Genomic DNA, 20,233 nt, shown 5'->3' on the forward strand with positions numbered 1-20,233 from the left:
TTCCACAGTACCTGGCGGGGCCCATGCAGACACGCTGCAGCCTCCTTCCCCGAAATAGTGTTTCACAGCCAAATACCAAAAATCCACTCGGGGGGGTGAAACGCTTGTAGTTTTATACGAAGACCGAAGGTTGCTGGCTTTGCGCTTCACACCAGATCAGGAGGCCATGCCGGTTGACCAGTACACAGCAAACTGGTCTTTGATATAGAAACCAACGCCCACTCCAACAGAATGAGCCCGACATATGCTGACTTCCCACCAGGATTTATTATGCAGAAAATAAGGGTTAAGCGCCGTCCAGGAAACTCCAGGCAGACACGTTTCTAGCGAGTGTGTTAGCTTTCTTCAGTGCCGGTTCCTGTTTCCTCTCAGAGCCTCGCACCTGGGGATACTTGCAGTGTCCTGAGTAGTCTCTGGCCACGCTTTTAAAAGATAATTACTCCCTGCCTCCGCTCAGAGCTGCAGTGCCTCTCTTGAAGGTGTTTAGACCAGGAGCATGCTGGTACACCGAGTCCAATGTGACAGCTCATGCAGTGAAAAGCCGCCAAACGCCCAGTGGCTTGTCTCGATGTCACCAAATCCTTCTGATTCATCCACAGGGTTATTTTCCACAGTACCTGGCGGGGCCCACGCAGACACGCTGCAGCCTCCTTCCCCGAAATAGTGTTTCACAGCCAAATACCACAAATCCACTCGGGGGGGGGGGGTGAAATGCTTGTAGCTTTATACGAAGACTGAAGGTTGCTGGCTTTGCGCTTCACACCAGATCAGGAGGCCATGCCGGTTGACCAGTACACAGCAAACTGGTCTTTGATATAGAAACCAACGCCCACTCCAACAGAATGAGCCCGACATATGCTGACTTCCCAACAGGATTTACTATGCAGAAAATAAGGGTAAAGCACCGTCCAGGAAATGCCAGGCAGACGCGTTTCTAGCGAGTGTGTTAGCTTTCTTCAGTGCCGGTTCCTGTTTCCTCTCAGAGCCTTGCACCTGGGGATACTTGCAGTGTCCTGAGCAGTGTCTGGCCATGCTTTTAAAAGATAGTTACTCCCCGCCTCCGCTCACAGCTGCAGTTCCTCCCGTGAAGATGTTTAGACCAGGAGCATGCTGGTACACCGAGTCCTATGTGACAGCTCATGCAGTGAAAAGCCACCAAACGCCCAGTGGCTTGTCTCGATGTCACCGCATCCTTCCGATTCATCCACAGGGTTATTTTCCACAGTACCTGGCGGGGCCCCTGCAGACGCACTGCAGCCTCCTTCCCCGAAATAGTGTTTCACAGCCAAATACCACAAAACCACTCGGGGTGAAACGCTTGTGGTTTATATGAAGACCGAAGGTTACTGCCTTTGCGCTTCACACAAGATCAGGAGGGCATGCCGGTTGACCAGTACACAGCAAACTGGTCTTTGATATAGAAACCAACGCCCACTCCAACAGAATGAGCCCGACATATGCTGACTTCCCACCAGGATTTATTATGCAGAAAATAAGGGTTAAGCACCGTCCAGGAAACGCCAGGCAGACACGTTTCTAGCGAGTGTGTTAGCTTTCTTCAGTGCCGGTTCCTGTTTCCTCTCAGAGCCTTGCACCTGGGGATACTTGCAGTGTCCTGAGCAGTCTCTGGCGACGCTTTTAAAAGATAATTACTCACCCCCTCCGCTCACAGCTGCAGTGCCTCTCTTGAAGGTGTTTAGACCAGGGGCATGCTGGTACACCGAGTCCAATGTGACAGCTCATGCAGTGAAAAGCCGCCAAACGCCCAGTGGCTTGTCTCGATGTCACCAAATCCTTCTGATTCATCCACAGGGTTATTTTCCACAGTACCTGGCGGGGCCCACGCAGACACGCTGCAGCCTCCTTCCCCGAAATAGTGTTTCACAGCCAAATACCAAAAATCCACTCGGGGGGGGGGTGAAACGCTTGTAGTTTTATACGAAGACCGAAGGTTGCTGGCTTTGCGCTTCACACCAGATCAGGAGGCCATGCCGGTTGACCAGTACACAGCAAACTGGTCTTTGATATAGAAAGCAACGCCCACTCCAACAGAATGAGCCCGACATATGCTGACTTCCCACCAGGATTTATTATGCATAAAATAAGGGTTAAGCACCGTCCAGGAAACGCCAGGCAGACAGGTTTCTAGCGAGTGTGTTAGCTTTCTTCAGTGCCGGTTCCTGTTTCCTCTCAGAGCCTCGCACCTGGGGATACTTGCAGTGTCCTGAGCAGTCTCTGGCCACGCTTTTAAAAGATAATTACTCCCCGCCTCCGCTCACAGCTGCAGTGCCTCTCTTGAAGGTGTTTAGACCAGGAGCATGCTGGTACACCGAGTCCAATGTGACAGCTCATGCAGTGAAAAGCCGCCAAACGCCCAGTGGCTTGTCTCGATGTCACCAAATCCTTCTGATTCATCCACAGGGTTATTTTCCACAGTACCTGGCGGGGCCCACGCAGACACGCTGCAGCCTCCTTCCCCGAAATAGTGTTTCACAGCCAAATACCACAAATCCACTCGGGGGGTGAAATGCTTGTAGTTTTATACGAAGACCGAAGGTTGCTGGCTTTGCGCTTCACACCAGATCAGGAGGCCATGCCGGTTGACAAGTACACAGCAAACTGGTCTTTGATATAGAAACCAACGCCCACTCCAACAGAATGAGCCCGACATATGCTGACTTCCCAACAGGATTTACTATGCAGAAAATAAGGGTAAAGCACCGTCCAGGAAATGCCAGGCAGACGCGTTTCTAGCGAGTGTGTTAGCTTTCTTCACTGCCGGTTCCTGTTTCCTCTCAGAGCCTTGCACCTTGGGATACTTGCAGTGTCCTGAGCAGTCTCTGGCCATGCTTTTAAAAGATAGTTACTCCCCGCCTCCGCTCACAGCTGCAGTGCCTCCCGTGAAGGTGTTTAGACCAGGAGCATGCTGGTACACCGAGTCCAATGTGACAGCTCATGCTGTGAAAAGCCGCCAAACGCCCAGTGGCTTGTCTCGATGTCACCGCATCCTTCCGATTCATCCACAGGGTTATTTTCAACAGTACCTGGCGAGGCCCCTGCAGACGCGCTGCAGCCTCCTTCCCCGAAATAGTGTTTCACAGCCAAATACCACAAAACCACTCGGGGGGGGTGACACGCTTGTAGTTTTATACGAAGACCGAAGGTTGCTGCCTTTGTGCTTCATACCAGATCAGGAGGGCATGCCGGTTGACCAGTACACAGCAAACTGGTCTTTGATATAGAAACCAACGCCCACTCCAACAGAATGAGCCCGACATATGCTGACTTCCCACCAGGATTTATTATGCAGAAAATAAGGGTAAAGCACCGTCCAGGAAACGCCAGGCAGACGCGTTTCTAGCGAGTGTGTTAGCTTTCTTCAGTGCCAGTTCCTGTTTCCTCTCAGAGCCTTGCACCTTTGGATACTTGCAGTGTCCTGAGCAGTCTCTGGCCATGCTTTTAAAAGATAGTTACTCCCCGCCTCCGCTCACAGCTGCAGTGCCTCCCGTGAAGGTGTTTAGACCAGGAGTATGCTGGTACACCAAGTCCAATTTGACAGCTCATGCAGTGAAAAGCCGCCAAACGCCCAGTGGCTTGTCTCGATGTCACCGCATCCTTCCAATTCATCCACAGGGTTATTTTCCACAGTACCTGGCGGGGCCCCTGCAGACGCGCTGCAGCCTCCTTTCCCGAAATAGTGTTTCACAGCCAAATACCAAAAAACCACTCGAGGGGTGAAACACTTGTAGTTTTATACGAAGACCGAAGGTTGCTGCCTTTGCCCTTCACACCAGATCAGGAGGGTATGCCGGTTGACCAGTACACAGCAAACTGGTCTTTGATATAGAAACCAACGCCCACTCCAACAGAATGAGCCCGACATATGCTGACTTCCCACCAGGATTTATTATGCAGAAAATAAGGGTAAAGCACCGCCCAGGAAACGCCAGGCAGACGCGTTTCTAGCGAGCGTGTTAGCTTTCTTCAGTGCCAGTTCCTGTTTCCTCTCAGAGCCTTGCACCTGGGGTTACTTGCAGTGTCCTGAGCAGTCTCTGGCCACGCTTTTAAAAGATAATTACTCCCCGCCTCCGCTCACAGCTGCAGTGCCTCCCCTGAAGGTGTTTAGACCAGGAGCATGCTGGTACACCGAGTCCAATGTGACAGCTCATGCAGTGAAAAGCTGCTAAATGCCCAGTGGCTTGTCTCGATGTCACTGCATCCTTCCGATTCATCCACAGGGTTATTTTCCACACTACCTGGCGAGGCCCCAGCAGACGCACTGCAGCCTCCTTCCCTGAAATAGTGTTTCACAGCCAAATGCCACAAAACCACTCGGGGGTGAAACGCTTGTAGTTTTATACGAAGACCGAAGGTTGCTGCCTTTGCGCTTCACACAAGATCAAGAGGGCATGCCGGTTGACCAGTACACAGCAAACTGGCCTTTGATATAGAAACCAACGCCCACTCCAACAGAATGAGCCCGACATATGCTGACTTCCCACCAGGATTTATTATGCAGAAAATAAGGGTAAAGCACCGTCCAGGAAACGCCAGGCAGACGCGTTTCTAGCGAGTGTGTTAGCTTTCTTCAGTGCCAGTTCCTGTTTCCTCTCAGAGCCTTGCACCTGGGGATACTTGCAGTGTCCTGAGCAGTCTCTGGCCACGCTTTTAAAAGATAATTACTCACCCCCTCCGCTCACAGCTGCAGTGCCTCTCTTGAAGGTGTTTAGACCAGGAGTATGCTGGTACACCGAGTCCAATGTGACAGCTCATGCAGTGAAAAGCCGCCAAATGCCCAGTGGCTTATCTCGAAGTCACCAAATCCTTTTGATTCTCCACAGGGTTATTTTCCACAGTACCTGGCGGGGCCCACGCAGACACGCTGCAGCCTCCTTCCCCGAAATAGTGTTTCACAGCCAAATACCAAAAATCCACTCGGGGGGGTGAAACGCTTGTAGTTTTATATGAAGACCGAAGGTTGCTGGCTTTGCGCTTCACACCAGATCAGGAGGCCATGACGGTTGACCAGTACACAGCAAACTGGTCTTTGATATAGAAACCAACGCCCACTCCAACAGAATGAGCCCGACATATGCTGACTTCCCACCAGGATTTATTATGCAGAAAATAAGGGTTAAGCGCCGTCCAGGAAACTCCAGGCAGACACGTTTCTAGCGAGTGTGTTAGCTTTCTTCAGTGCCGGTTCCTGTTTCCTCTCAGAGCCTCGCACCTGGGGATACTTGCAGTGTCCTGAGTAGTCTCTGGCCACGCTTTTAAAAGATAATTACTCCCTGCCTCCGCTCACAGCTGCAGTGCCTCTCTTGAAGGTGTTTAGACCAGGAGCATGCTGGTACACCGAGTCCAATGTGACAGCTCATGCAGTGAAAAGCCGCCAAACGCCCAGTGGCTTGTCTCGATGTCACCAAATCCTTCTGATTCATCCACAGGGTTATTTTCCACAGTACCTGGCGGGGCCCACGCAGACACGCTGCAGCCTCCTTCCCCGAAATAGTGTTTCACAGCCAAATACCACAAATCCACTCGGGGGGGGTGAAATGCTTGTAGCTTTATACGAAGACTGAAGGTTGCTGGCTTTGCGCTTCACACCAGATCAGGAGGCCATGCCGGTTGACCAGTACACAGCAAACTGGTCTTTGATATAGAAACCAACGCCCACTCCAACAGAATGAGCCCGACATATGCTGACTTCCCAACAGGATTTACTATGCAGAAAATAAGGGTAAAGCACCGTCCAGGAAATGCCAGGCAGACGCGTTTCTAGCGAGTGTGTTAGCTTTCTTCAGTGCCGGTTCCTGTTTCCTCTCAGAGCCTTGCACCTGGGGATACTTGCAGTGTCCTGAGCAGTGTCTGGCCATGCTTTTAAAAGATAGTTACTCCCCGCCTCTGCCCACAGCTGCAGTGCCTCCCGTGAAGATGTTTAGACCAGGAGCATGCTGGTACACCGAGTCCAATGTGACAGCTCATGCAGTGAAAAGCCACCAAACGCCCAGTGGCTTGTCTCGATGTCACCGCATCCTTCCGATTCATCCACAGGGTTATTTTCCACAGTACCTGGCGGGGCCCCTGCAGACGCACTGCAGCCTCCTTCCCCGAAATAGTGTTTCACAGCCAAATACCACAAAACCACTCGGGGTGAAACGCTTGTAGTTTTATATGAAGACCGAAGGTTACTGCCTTTGCGCTTCACACAAGATCAGGAGGGCATGCCGGTTGACCAGTACACAGCAAACTGGTCTTTGATATAGAAACCAACGCCCACTCCAACAGAACGAGCCCAACATATGCTGACTTCCCACCAGGATTTATTATGCAGAAAATAAGGGTTAAGCACCGTCCAGGAAACGCCAGGCAGACACGTTTCTAGCGAGTGTGTTAGCTTTCTTCAGTGCCGGTTCCTGTTTCCTCTCAGAGCCTTGCACCTGGGGATACTTGCAGGGTCCTGAGCAGTCTCTGGCGACGCTTTTAAAAGATAATTACTCACCCCCTCCGCTCACAGCTGCAGTGCCTCTCTTGAAGGTGTTTAGACCAGGGGCATGCTGGTACACCGAGTCCAATGTGACAGCTCATGCAGTGAAAAGCCGCCAAACGCCCAGTGGCTTGTCTCGATGTCACCAAATCCTTCTGATTCATCCACAGGGTTATTTTCCACAGTACCTGGCGGGGCCCACGCAGACACGCTGCAGCCTCCTTCCCCGAAATAGTGTTTCACAGCCAAATACCAAAAATCCACTCGGGGGGGGGGGGTGAAACGCTTGTAGTTTTATACGAAGACCGAAGGTTGCTGGCTTTGCGCTTCACACCAGATCAGGAGGCCATGCCGGTTGACCAGTACACAGCAAACTGGTCTTTGATATAGAAAGCAACGCCCACTCCAACAGAATGAGCCCGACATATGCTGACTTCCCACCAGGATTTATTATGCATAAAATAAGGGTTAAGCACCGTCCAGGAAACGCCAGGCAGACAGGTTTCTAGCGAGTGTGTTAGCTTTCTTCAGTGCCGGTTCCTGTTTCCTCTCAGAGCCTCGCACCTGGGGATACTTGCAGTGTCCTGAGCAGTCTCTGGCCACGCTTTTAAAAGATAATTACTCCCCGCCTCCGCTCACAGCTGCAGTGCCTCTCTTGAAGGTGTTTAGACCAGGAGCATGCTGGTACACCGAGTCCAATGTGACAGCTCATGCAGTGAAAAGCCGCCAAACGCCCAGTGGCTTGTCTCGATGTCACCAAATCCTTCTGATTCATCCACAGGGTTATTTTCCACAGTACCTGGCGGGGCCCACGCAGACACGCTGCAGCCTCCTTCCCCGAAATAGTGTTTCACAGCCAAATACCACAAATCCACTCGGGGGGGTGAAATGCTTGTAGTTTTATACGAAGACCGAAGGTTGCTGGCTTTGCGCTTCACACCAGATCAGGAGGCCATGCCGGTTGACAAGTACACAGCAAACTGGTCTTTGATATAGAAACCAACGCCCACTCCAACAGAATGAGCCCGACATATGCTGACTTCCCAACAGGATTTACTATGCAGAAAATAAGGGTAAAGCACCGTCCAGGAAATGCCAGGCAGACGTGTTTCTAGCGAGTGTGTTAGCTTTCTTCACTGCCGGTTCCTGTTTCCTCTCAGAGCCTTGCACCTTGGGATACTTGCAGTGTCCTGAGCAGTCTCTGGCCATGCTTTTAAAAGATAGTTACTCCCCGCCTCCGCTCACAGCTGCAGTGCCTCCCGTGAAGGTGTTTAGACCAGGAGCATGCTGGTACACCGAGTCCAATGTGACAGCTCATGCTGTGAAAAGCCGCCAAACGCCCAGTGGCTTGTCTCGATGTCACCGCATCCTTCCGATTCATCCACAGGGTTATTTTCCACAGTACCTGGCGAGGCCCCTGCAGACGCACTGCAGCCTCCTTCCCCGAAATAGTGTTTCACAGCCAAATACCACAAAACCACTCGGGGGGGGTGACACGCTTGTAGTTTTATACGAAGACCGAAGGTTGCTGCCTTTGTGCTTCACACCAGATCAGGAGGGCATGCCGGTTGACCAGTACACAGCAAACTTGTCTTTGATATTGAAACCAACGCATACTCCAACAGAATGAGCCCGACATATGCTGACTTCCCACCAGGAGTTATTATGCAGAAAATAAGGGTAAAGCACCGTCCAGGAAATGCCCGGCAGACGCGTTTCTAGCGAGTGTGTTAGCTTTCTTCAGTGCCGGTTCCTGTTTCCTCTCAGAGCCTCGCACCTGGGGACACTTGCAGTGTCCTGAGCAGTCTCTGGCCACGCTTTTAAAAGATAATTACTCTCCACCTCCGCTCACAGCTGCAGTGCCTCCTGTGAGGGTGTTTAGACCAGGAGCATGCTGGTACACCGAGTCCAATGTGACAGCTCATGCAGTGAAAAGCCGCCAAACGCCCAGTGGCTTGTCTCAATGTCACCGCATCCTTCCGATTCATCCACAGGGTTATTTTCCACAGTACCTGGCGGGGCCCCTGCAGACGCGCTGCAGCCTCCTTCCCCGAAATAGTGTTTCACAGCCAAATACCACAGAACCACTCGGGGGTGAAACGCTTGTAGTTTTATACGAAGACCGAAGGTTGCTGCCTTTGCGCTTCACACCAGATTAGGAGGGCATGCCGGTTGACCAGTACACAGCAAACTGGTCTTTGATATAGAAACCAAAGCCCACTCCAACAGAATGAGCCCGACATATGCTGACTACCCTGAAAAAAACGTAGGTTTCACACATGTTATAGTTAGGAATTAGCATTTAAAAAACCTTAAAAATTCACTGAAAAAACCATAGGTTTCACACATGTTATAGTTAGCTGGACATTTCACTCATACAAAGCCATTGAAATTCCCCCGTTATAGTTAGTTCAGCTAACTATAATTTGCACGCCCTCAATGCACTGCTGATGGTGTCTCATATTACATCATTCATGACATGGTCAGTGACATCACTGATGACATCACTGAGGACATCACAAATACCATCACTGATGACATCACAGATGACATTTTCCAGTGACTGTGTGTTTCCATAAAGTTTAAATATGTTTTATATATATGCCAAGGTGTATTGGAGAATGAGTGTTTGTATAAGTGTCTGGATGAATGATTTAGTGGATGCGTAACTGACTGTAAAAGTGAGTGATTAGAAGGTGTCTTACTGAATGCATGGGTTCGTGACTGATACAGACATTGACACAGTTTAGGTTGTTGGTTGGTGTGTAAGCGGTTGCATGGGTTAGTGAGTAGCTAAATGAGACTCTCTAAGGGTTATTGATCGGTTTTCTGAGTATCTGTATGGGCGCCTGAGTTTCTGTGCATTGTGACTCTGTGCATAGATGTGTGAGTGGATGATTAACTGGGTGTATGGGTTCAAGAGTGCATCTATGAAGGGCTGTGTGTGTGGGTGAGTGTGTGTATGGGTGTGTTGGTGAGTGAATGGATGCCTCAGTGGTACATGTGTGAGTAACTGCATATGTGAAAGGAAGGCAGTATATGTGAGTGTTGGATTGTATAAATAACTATATGAGTGTGAATGATTGTGAGAGTAGCTGTATGGATCAGTGTGTGCTTGTGTTAGTTAATGTATAAAAGTGTAAGTTTGTGTTAGTATATGTTTGAATAAGTGTGGTGGTGTGTGTATAACTGTATATGTGAGTAAACAGGAGTGTGATTGATTATTTGCATGACTGACTAGGTGTGTGAGTAACTCTATGAATGAGTGGTGGTGTGTGAGTGTCAGTGCTGATATGTGAGTGCATATGATAATGCCATATTAATGGTTGACTGCATGTAAGAGTGACTGTATGGGTGAATGAGTTGATGTGTGTGTAGACCTAGGGATTAGTGAGTGGGTATGTACTGTAGGAGAGTTGTATCTGCTTCTTATGTTTACCCCCACATTTTGCATTTTTTAACAGTTTTTTTTACTTTAGTCTGGCTGGGGCCCTGCTATCCAGGACCCCAGCCTAGCTGCAACCTCTTTAAAATGATTTCATGTACTTTAGGTACACTCCAGTTTGGTTACTGGGGTACCCATATGAGTCCCTAGTATAAGGTTCCTTAGGTACCAAGGGCATAGGTACCCCAGAGGCTTATCAGGGGCTGAAGCATGTATTATGCCTCATTGGGAAGCCTTCCAAAATAACATCACAGGTCTGCTTCTGCAGCCTGTGTAAGGTGGAGTATTCACCCCTTACTTAGATATAGGTTCCGTATATCTACATTATATCACTACACACTAAACCTATTAGTCACCCCTATGGCAGGCCTTATCAATCCTGAAGGCAGGGTGCTGGGTTTTGTGTGAGAGGGTACCCATACATGAGCAGGACCCCTCTGCAACCTTCGTAATGTATTCTCCGGGTTTTTCTTTGTTGCAGCCAGACCAAATACCCTTAAGTGCATTAGAACCTCGCGGTAAATGCTAACTTTGGAATGGCTGCAAGGAAACATGTTGTGTTTGGTGTCAAACACTTTGGAATCATACCACCCACTAGTCCTAGCAGCGGGGGTATGATTCCACCCTTCTAGAGGGGGGGACATGTACACACCGGTACACCCAGTACCAGTTTAAAAGAACCTTGGCATCACAAAATGGATGCCGTAGCCACAGACATGAGCCTGGCCTCCTGCTGCTGGATGAAACTCCGGCAGGGGAGGCCAGGGCAATCGGTTTCCTGTCACAGGGAGGTGTCACCACCTCCCACACAGGCTTTAGTGTATTGGGGCTGGGTGAGTGCACTCTGAGAGTGCTTTGAAGTCAGCACTGGGGGCACATTTGGTGCCCCTGTGCATAGCCCAGTACAAATCGGTTGGAGGGGCTACCAGCCCCTGCTCTGGCATGAAACCGGACAAAGGAAATGGGTATAGCCAACCCTCTTTCCTGACCCTCCCATAGGTGGGTCCCCAGAGTATGTCCAACCCCTTACTTGGGTATAAGAAAGGAACCCCTGGCTGCAGGACTTTAGATTACACCTGGATGAAACTCTGATACAGAATCCTGGAACTTCGATAATCCACATGTCGCTGGATGACTGAAGAATCTAACTTGGAGTAAAGGACTTACTCCCCTGTGTGGCAGGCACCAAAGACGCATCTGACCAGCTTCCATCCCAGAAGCTCCCACCAGACTCCGAAGTATTTGCAACACAGGAGGTGGATTTCCAGACTTCCCCGAAGCCGACCTGAGTCCCCAGTAAGGCTGAGACCTGCACCCCTCGTGCGCATTGTGGAACTGGAACCCCTGGACACCGCGCACATTTGCAAGGGCATCAGCTTCTTTACATCCCTTGAGGTTGTGCATTGGTTTACTTGTAGCCCAGACCCGAGCACCTTTTCCACTGAATATTGCTGGCCTACACTCCATGAGTGTTCCGTGAGCTGGCCCTTTGTGTTTTTGCTCAAGGTACCTTTGGAATCCCTGGTCTGTCAACTGGTGTGTCCATAAGAAGGCAACTTTGACTTTCCTTTGGCTTTCCTGGTTGCTCCAGATGTGCCCTGACTCTCCACCACTTGGTGAGTCCCCCAGACCTTGTTGGTCCACACCGAAGCATCTTTTCTCTTCCTGCATGGGTTGCTGTTGCCAAGGCTTGTTAGGTCCAATCCGGGCACCGACCCTGCAGCACTCTTCATCCTTTGTGGGAAAGCTGGAATCCAGCTCCTGGTTGTCATTGAAACCTCCTGGTCCTCATGGCTGCAGAGTCAAGCTTCACCTCTTCGCACCTGAATCACCCGACATCGGTGAGCATTCGTCTATCGTGCCCCTGGTCACTGGTAAGTGACCCAGACTCTGTCCCCTCTGCTTTCAGGTTCCTCACATCTTCGGTCCAGGCTTGGATCACACCAGAAACTTTTCTTCTTCACGCAGCAGCACTTTGCAGCAGATCGCCATTGAAATCAATGATGATTCCCAACACCAATGAACACCTATGCACCCGGCTTCCCTGGGTAAGGTAACTTGAGTACTCTGGTGCTCCCGTGGGTGTTGGCCCTAGAACCCTTTGAGTCTAAAGGGGTTTGCTCAAAGTCCTCTCCTAAGTGTTCTTAATCTTTAAATTTCCAACCACGGCTTTCCCCATTGAAGATAATGGCGATTCGCGGCTGTGTTCTCATACTGCAGCATCCTCCGTGGGTCCCCTGTGTCCCTACCTTGGGTGGTTCCTTGTGGTCCCAGTGATTCTACAGTACCTAGGCCTTGTCGGTTCTTATACCACGTTCTTAATATGATTTGGTACCCCCCTGGGACCCAGTGTATATTGTGCTGCATATTTAAGTTCTACATTGTGTGTACTTTGCTTCGTAATCTCAACAAGAGATTACTAGAGAGTGTTTAGAAATAAATACATATATTTTATATATATATATATATATATATATATATATATATATTCAGCTCACAACATCCACAGGTTCTCACCCTGTTAAAGGATCGCAGCACTCATGGGGTGGTTTACAATTAGTTTTTATTCGTAAACCTCACATATATATATATACCTTGTGCGGTTCTCCTTTCATTTAGAAATTCAAGAGGTTATAATCTGGTAAACCAAGATGCTTTACACACCTTCAAGACTTAGCCTGAAGGCTGCTCTCCATAGCTGCCACTAGGATAGCTTTCAATAAAGGTTGTCTTAAACCTATCATCAATAAGGGTTGTTTGGACTGGTGCAAGGTGCCCACTAGAATAGAGGACAGCATATGCCAGGCCAATTTCTCACATGTACTAACTGGGATTGGGGTGTCTATGGTTTTGAAAATGGTAGTCTGTATATTAGAGTGGGTTATACTAGGGTATGATGAGGAGATTACCTAACATTGACAGAACTAACTCTGGCTATTTCTTTAACTTTGATATGTTTTCCGAGGATCTCAGTGAGCCTGAAACGATGCCAGTGAATAACACTTTTAAAGAATAAGCAACAGAACTTTTTCATCAACTTGAAAAAACATATCTAGTTTCACCATGGGTTGAACTTTGGATTGTGCTGGGCATACTTTTTCTCCTACTTTGGCTAATTCTTGTATTAAGTTTGGGAATGCTGATAAATGGAAGATATAGTGAAATGAACACAGCAAGTAAGAACATCAACTTACTCCTCAAGCCACACAAATCATCTCATTGTAAACAAAGAGACTTGACATCACAGCCGTTCCTATACCTGGTGGTATAGAATGGAACAGAACTGATTAGGACATCTTTGGCCCTGCAGTGCTGTTGAAGATTCCACATCGATTCAAGGATTCCTTGAGTGACTTTGTTTCACCCAGCACATTTTTTGATGATTGAGACTTTGAGACTGTTAATATTATGATTTCAGACTGAGAGATGTCTGCAAAATTTATAAAACTTGAATACCTAGAAGGTTCATCAGATTATGAACAAGTGCACTGCTATAATCACTATGGTCATCATTATTTGCACACATCTGCAAACCCTACAAATGTTTATACTTTTTATCAATGTAAACACTGCCCAACGCCACCAAAGGGTAGCTCAAAAACATTCAAGGAAAATGTCCATACTTCTCAGGTTTTAATGTCTCAAATCCGAAAACATTTTACTTTAGAAATGTTAATAAGACAGGAATGAAAAGTATGTTGACTAATACTAAGCAACATTGTTCTGCAGCCTTTTATGCCCAGCTGTCCTCATTAGGTTTGACTTTTGGAGTGACAAAATTGAAACAAAAACTGGCAGGTGCAGGGAATAGAAGCCTTATTTTGAGCCTGCATTATCCCTGAACAAATAATGTTTTTGAACGACACTGTGCAACAGACATCCTGTCTTGGTCTATCCAAGATAAAAGATTTGAACAAACCGTCTATACCTATACATACACCTGATAACAAAAACACTTCAGAAGGAGGGGTCGACGTAAAATCAATTTTACTTAAAAACTGAACTGATGGTGTTAGAGGGGAGACGTTAAGCTTTGTATTGTCCGAACAAAAAAAAGAGAAACGGAAGACAGAAGAAATACGACAAAATCTATTGAGGGCCGAAGAAGAATTAACAGTAGCTATTCAACAACAGGTCCCAATAGAACAAATCATCCTTAAGCTAATATCGCTTAGAGCAGATGCCCTGGAAGAAGTCGCCCAAAAGACGGCCGAGAAATATATGGCTAATAGGGAGAACGTATATGAGCTCAGTGAAAGGGTTGGACATATTCTAGCTGTACAGACTAGGCAGAGAGTAGCAGCAGCCGATATTAAAGAAATCACCGATACCCAAGGAAATATGGTAACAGAGGTAGGACAGGTAAGGGAGGTCTTTAAACAATTCTATATAGATCTCTACGCCTCAGATATATCAGCCAGCACGGAAGAGATAGAAAAATATTTGAGCGAGGCGCCTCCTTCGGTGCTCTCCGCAATCGAAAAGGAGGAGTTAGATGCTGTATTCCGGTTAGAGGAACTGGTCACTGCTCTTGGCAGTCTTCCCTCGGGGAAGGCAGCAGGGCTGGACCAGATCCCAGTGGAATTCTTTAAAATATTCCAAACAGTGATCATAGGGGACATGTTTAATATCATGGCAAAGGCACAAAAGGGTGAATTCGTCCCTGAGTCCTGGAATGCAGCCAACATCATTGTAATACCAAAGAAAGGTAAACCCACAACTGAACCAAGCTCATACCGCCCAATTACGTTGATGAACGCCAATGTCAAGGTCTACTCAAAGATACTAGTTAAAAGATTAGCAGGGGTGGTTGAGGGTTTGGTTAGTCCTTCCCAGCATGGGTTTATCCCAGGAAAAGGAACAACACAGCACATCAGGCAGGTCATTACCATGTTTGATGCAGCAGGTACCCTAGGAGACCCTATGGCAGCGCTGTTTCTAGATGCAGAGAAGGCATTTGATAGGGTCTCCTGGGGATACCTATGGTCAGCCATGAGGTGGAATGGAATAGGGGAGGGCTTCATCAAGGCCATACAAACCTTGTATATCAAACCAATGGCTAAGATTAGGGTTAATAGGGGATACTTGGCAGCAGTTAAGATCTGTAGAGGGACTAGGCAGGGCTGCCCGTCATCCCCCCTTCTGTTTGCACTATATTTGGATCCCTCTCTGCGCAGGCTGGAACAGAATCCACAGATTGCCCCGATGAACATAAATGGCTGTGCAATAAAGACTCTTGCGTATGCGGATGACGTTGACATTTTGACACCCAACTCCTCCGCCGCCATTAGGGAGATTGAAGCAGAGGCAGAATGTTTCGGTCAAATCTCGGGATACATACTGAATAAATCCAAGACACAGATTGTTGAAAATAGATATTCAGTGTGTAACGATTCTAGAGTAGTTGGTTCAGCCGTGTACTTGGGGGTGGCAATATCAGCAAATCTTGATATGGTGGTAGAGATAAATATGGCTCCACTGATGACAAGAATAAAAAATGATCTAACAAGAATGAACAACCTACACCTATCATTGATGGGCTGTACCAACGTTAATAAGATGCTGATTCTCCCCAAATTACTTTATTTTTTCAGATCGATCCCTTTATTCTTTGAGAACAGATGCTTTAATACACTAGAGGCAACATGCAATAGATTTATCTGGGCACATGGGAAGACGCGTAGGGCATACAGATACATCACGCTACCAAGAGAAAGGGGGGGTGGGGAGCACTGGACTTCAGGTTATACTACATGGCAGCTGCCCTACAGTATATGCAAGGGTTAATAGGAGAAACAGAACTGGATCAAAGAGTTAATAACCTGTCTACGAAAGTATATGCTACAGTGTTAGGGACAGAGGCGGGAAATTGTTTCTTAAATTGTATTGATTTTGGCTACTTTAAAAGAACCAGGTTTAAGACACTCTCCGCAGCTGTTAAGATTTAGATTACCTTCTGAAAAGAAGTAAACTGGTGAAATGTAATATATATCAGACTCTATAAAAACAGGTCATTTCCTCAAGCAATCTTTGCAGATGAAGTAATGTTAGAATGGGCAAATAATGGTATTGTCCAGATTGGGGACTTATTTGAGGCAGAGGGGATGGTACAGTTTGCAGATCTAAGAACTAAGTATGGTATTGATAACAGAGGCTTTTTCAAGTATCTCGAGGTCAGGAGTTTTTTAAATAATAAAACAGGGGGGACAGTTGGAGTAAGTAGGAATGAGATACTGGAAAAAATGAGACTTATGGGGGATTGCACCATTAGGTCTTTTTATGCCTGTTTGGTTAAAGGGAAAACTGATGATTTAGGAAAAGCGGGTAATAAATGGGCGGAAAAACATAACGTGGAAGCAGGGTGGCTCATGAAATCACTGGACCTAGGTCGTACTATATTGTGTTCATCCTCCATGCAGTCACAACACTATAAAACTCTGTATTGATTATATCATACCCCCGCTAAGATAGCTAAATGGGGCGGGACCATGGGTAGCAATGCTAGCGAAGCCTATATTATTCACATATTTGCTACCTGCCCTCAACTACATACGCTAGCTAGAGACATCGAGGGATTTTTAGACAGATCATTGGGTATTCAAACCAAACTTAGCCCAGCTCGGATAATCTTAGGTCTGGGTATGGAAGGAGCCGATACAGAGCAGGAATTCCTGTTCGTGGCAATGTCAGTATACAGATTGACTTTAGCAAGGGCATGGCTTGACAAAAATCCACCGACACTACAAACCTGGCTGGCTAATCTGTTGAATGCATATAATAAGGAGAAGAATATTTATGCACGAAAAGGGAAAAGGGGAAGGACACTAGGTTTAAGAATATGGCAACCCTTAAGTATGTGGAAAGAAGGATTTGGGCCGCATGTAGACCCAAGAAGGGCTTAACGTTTATTAGTGGTAAAGTAAAAAATATAAATAATGTTTGCGGAAAGGTGTAATGAAATGTTTGTATATCTATGAAGCATGATATATTAATGCTGAACAATGTATAATGTATAAAGTGTGTGCAACATTGAAAATAATAAATATAATAAAAAAAACAAATAAAACACAAACTGAACTGATCCTGATTGGAAGAAATGGTTAATCTGGCCCACAGACACAAACAACTGTCAATATAGATTCCTGAATAAGACACAAGGGTATACATTCACTAGCCAAATCCAAGATATGTCCAGAGACAACATCCAGGGATAATAACAACATATAGTGTAGGAAAACTGTGCCTTGACTGGCTAGAAAAATCCACACTAACAGAGGTAAAACAACACTTATCTTTACCTAAAGAGGGCGTTGATTTAAGGGACTTCTTACAAGGTCCTGAAAAACGGTGTTATAAACGTTTTATATACGCTGGTATATATGCCATTTATAATGAAGCTTGGAAAGCAACACAAGCAGAGACTGCAGAATGAATACGAGAAACTGATTGTATTAATTTAGAGAAAGCTCTCTCTGTAGTTGACAATGGGTTAACGACTCTGTCATCCAGAATTTATTCTTTGGACAGCATAGTATCCTCTGCCATAGACATAATGGAACAGGACTTGCTCATGCTACAGCATGGACAGTCACAATTGCGTTCTCTAATGCTTTTAGATTGGACGTTAAATAATCTTCATTCTGGATATGTGCCATGGCGTCTAATCAATACCACGTCATTGTTTTCTGTATTTAACCTTACAGATAAACAAATCACTTTGGCACAAAGAGGAGCAGACTATACGGTGCTGAGCATTGAAAAGCTGGAAAGATTACCATTAACTGTTTCGAAAAAACCTGCAAGAGAATGGCTAATACACTGAACAATCACTCTGCCGGTCACAATTTTCCATTTTCAGTAATGTTTATAACATATACCAGCTGACGTGTATGAAAGGTTGGGTAAAGAATACATTAAGTCAACCTGTGAATTACCATATACACACAGATGTTGGAGTGGGGGAAAGGAAGTAGTTCTTAGTGGTACAAACTGCAAAAGCACACTAAGTGGAACACTTTTATGTCAGGGTTTTTCATTTACATGGAGCCTGTGACGGTTCTTGGACCAACTTATCCTGCCACCTGCAAGGTTCTCCAGCTGCAGTGATAGATCCAATTTCTAGGCAGCTTTCTAACGTAAGCTATATTATGTTGAATGATCACAGATGCTGTGGCATGTTTCCAGGAATAGCCTATCTCGTAACTGTGTCAGCCAGGGTCACTTGTTGTATGCAAGTATTGTTTCCTAAAACTAAGACAGACGGGGAGTCGCCGCTATGGCCTTCACTGAACATCTCTTCTATACGAATTGATACTTTAAGCAGAACAAAAGCCATCCTTTGACAAAAAACTATGCAACTGACCTCGTCCAAAGAGACGTATGAACTACAAGTTGCAAGGTTCTCTAAGAGATACATGCCCTTTTATCAACAAACTGCCCTGTACATTTCGTAGAAATGTTAGGTCGTATCTTAAACATGTCTGATACCAGTGGTATTGTACATGTATTTAAGACAGTTTTTTTGGGACTGTTAGCACCTTTTGAAGCAGTCCTCTGCATATTTCCAAACTTCATGCACTCTGTGTTCGGCGGCCTGCCTCTCATTTTGGGACTTGTGGCAGGAATTCTATTTTTGTTTATTCTGCTCCGATATGGCAAGTCCAGTCACCAACAATACCCAGACTACCATGAAACAAGCTCTCCTAGCCATGCGGTCTCGTGACAGGATTACACAGATTCTTGGCTTGGCTCGTTTAGGAGATCTGAATACCACTTGGTTTCTTTCGTTCAGACCAATCTGTCAAGATTGCATCTTACCTGTTCTACGATGCCTGCTTTGCGGAGAAGAATGCGTATTGGACATTTGTCTTACACTTCCATCAGAACTGCCTTTGGATGTTGACACCTTGAATTTGAATTTGAATTTTAAAATATTTATAGAGCGCTCTTATACCAGAATCGGTTTCATGGCGCTAAATAGCAGAAGACCAGTGGATGCGGGGAAGAGGGCTATACAGCTACAGATCTGGAGAACAAGAAGGTCTTAAGATGCTTGCGAAATTCCAAGTAGGAAGATGACGACCTAAGGGTAAATGGAAGTGAGTTCCTTGCTAGGTCCGGTAACGACTCATGCATCGTGTTGCCCCTGAGGGCTACCAATCCTGATGACGGCATTCATTGAGGTCTCACCGGAAAGTCTAACTGAGGGTGAGATATATGGAACAACAGGCACACAGGCACCACCTACTGCGAACATTGCTAATGCGACTAACGCTGACGTGATGCTTCTTATCTGTGCACATTTGATCTACTAACTGAAGTAGCTCCACTTTCATCTACTATGGTAGACAAATTCTTTACCATCTTAGAAGATTTGATGTTTTCCCCAAACAATGAGACTGGCTTTTTAAATTAGCACACAGCGTTCTATGGGAATCTGTATTCGACCTTCACTTTTTCAAAAACAAAACTTCTAACTTTAGAACTCTATTTTTCTTCAATTTGACTTTCATCCAAAATTGAACTCTTTTTTGGCACCAAGTAATCTGCTTAAAGTAGAACTATTCATAGAGAACAAGAATTCTTTGAATACTTCCAAGAGATAATATTTGAACTTGTCCACAACCAAAACAATTTATATATTCTGTCATGGAACGGTCTTGACTTTTTTCTTCTGTATTTAGGAGCCATTTCATAAATGTACTTTTATGATTCATTCGGATAGCATTTCCAATATCATACAGTATGCTTTGAATGAAAACATTGCTTTTAAAATGCGTACAGCACAAATGCTCATTTTTCATGTACAGCCATCTCAAATGCATTTTATGTATTTTGGGTGGGGTTTTTACACATCATGCTTTAGATATGTTTAAATGTTTAGAATTTAGTAATGTCAAACATAATGAAGTGGAGTGGGTGTTGTATAGCGTTTTAGGATCCAAGCGAAATTTCCCGATTCATGCCCTTATATAGGTACAAGTCACATTGCCCTAATATAGTCATAGAAATCATACCCATATTTAGACATAGCCCATGCAGTCCAAATACAGGCATGGCTACTTCCACCCGTACCAGAAAGCCACAACGATTTCTTGGGAAATCGGCTCAAGCAGTCAGGGACATCCCCTTGCTTGAATATTGATTTGTCCAAGAACTCATGGAGTTTTCAAAGAACTACCATTTCCTTGGGGTTCTTTGATGACGTTATTATGCCCGACTTTACGTGAAACTAGGCACCTTCAAGGTATAAATATGCCTTCACTTGCTCTAGCAAGACACAGTGGTTTGGAGCAGCTCAA

Source organism: Lissotriton vulgaris, chromosome 1_1, assembly GCF_964263255.1.
Source record: "Lissotriton vulgaris chromosome 1_1, aLisVul1.2, whole genome shotgun sequence".
Lineage (NCBI taxonomy): Eukaryota > Metazoa > Chordata > Amphibia > Caudata > Salamandridae > Lissotriton > Lissotriton vulgaris.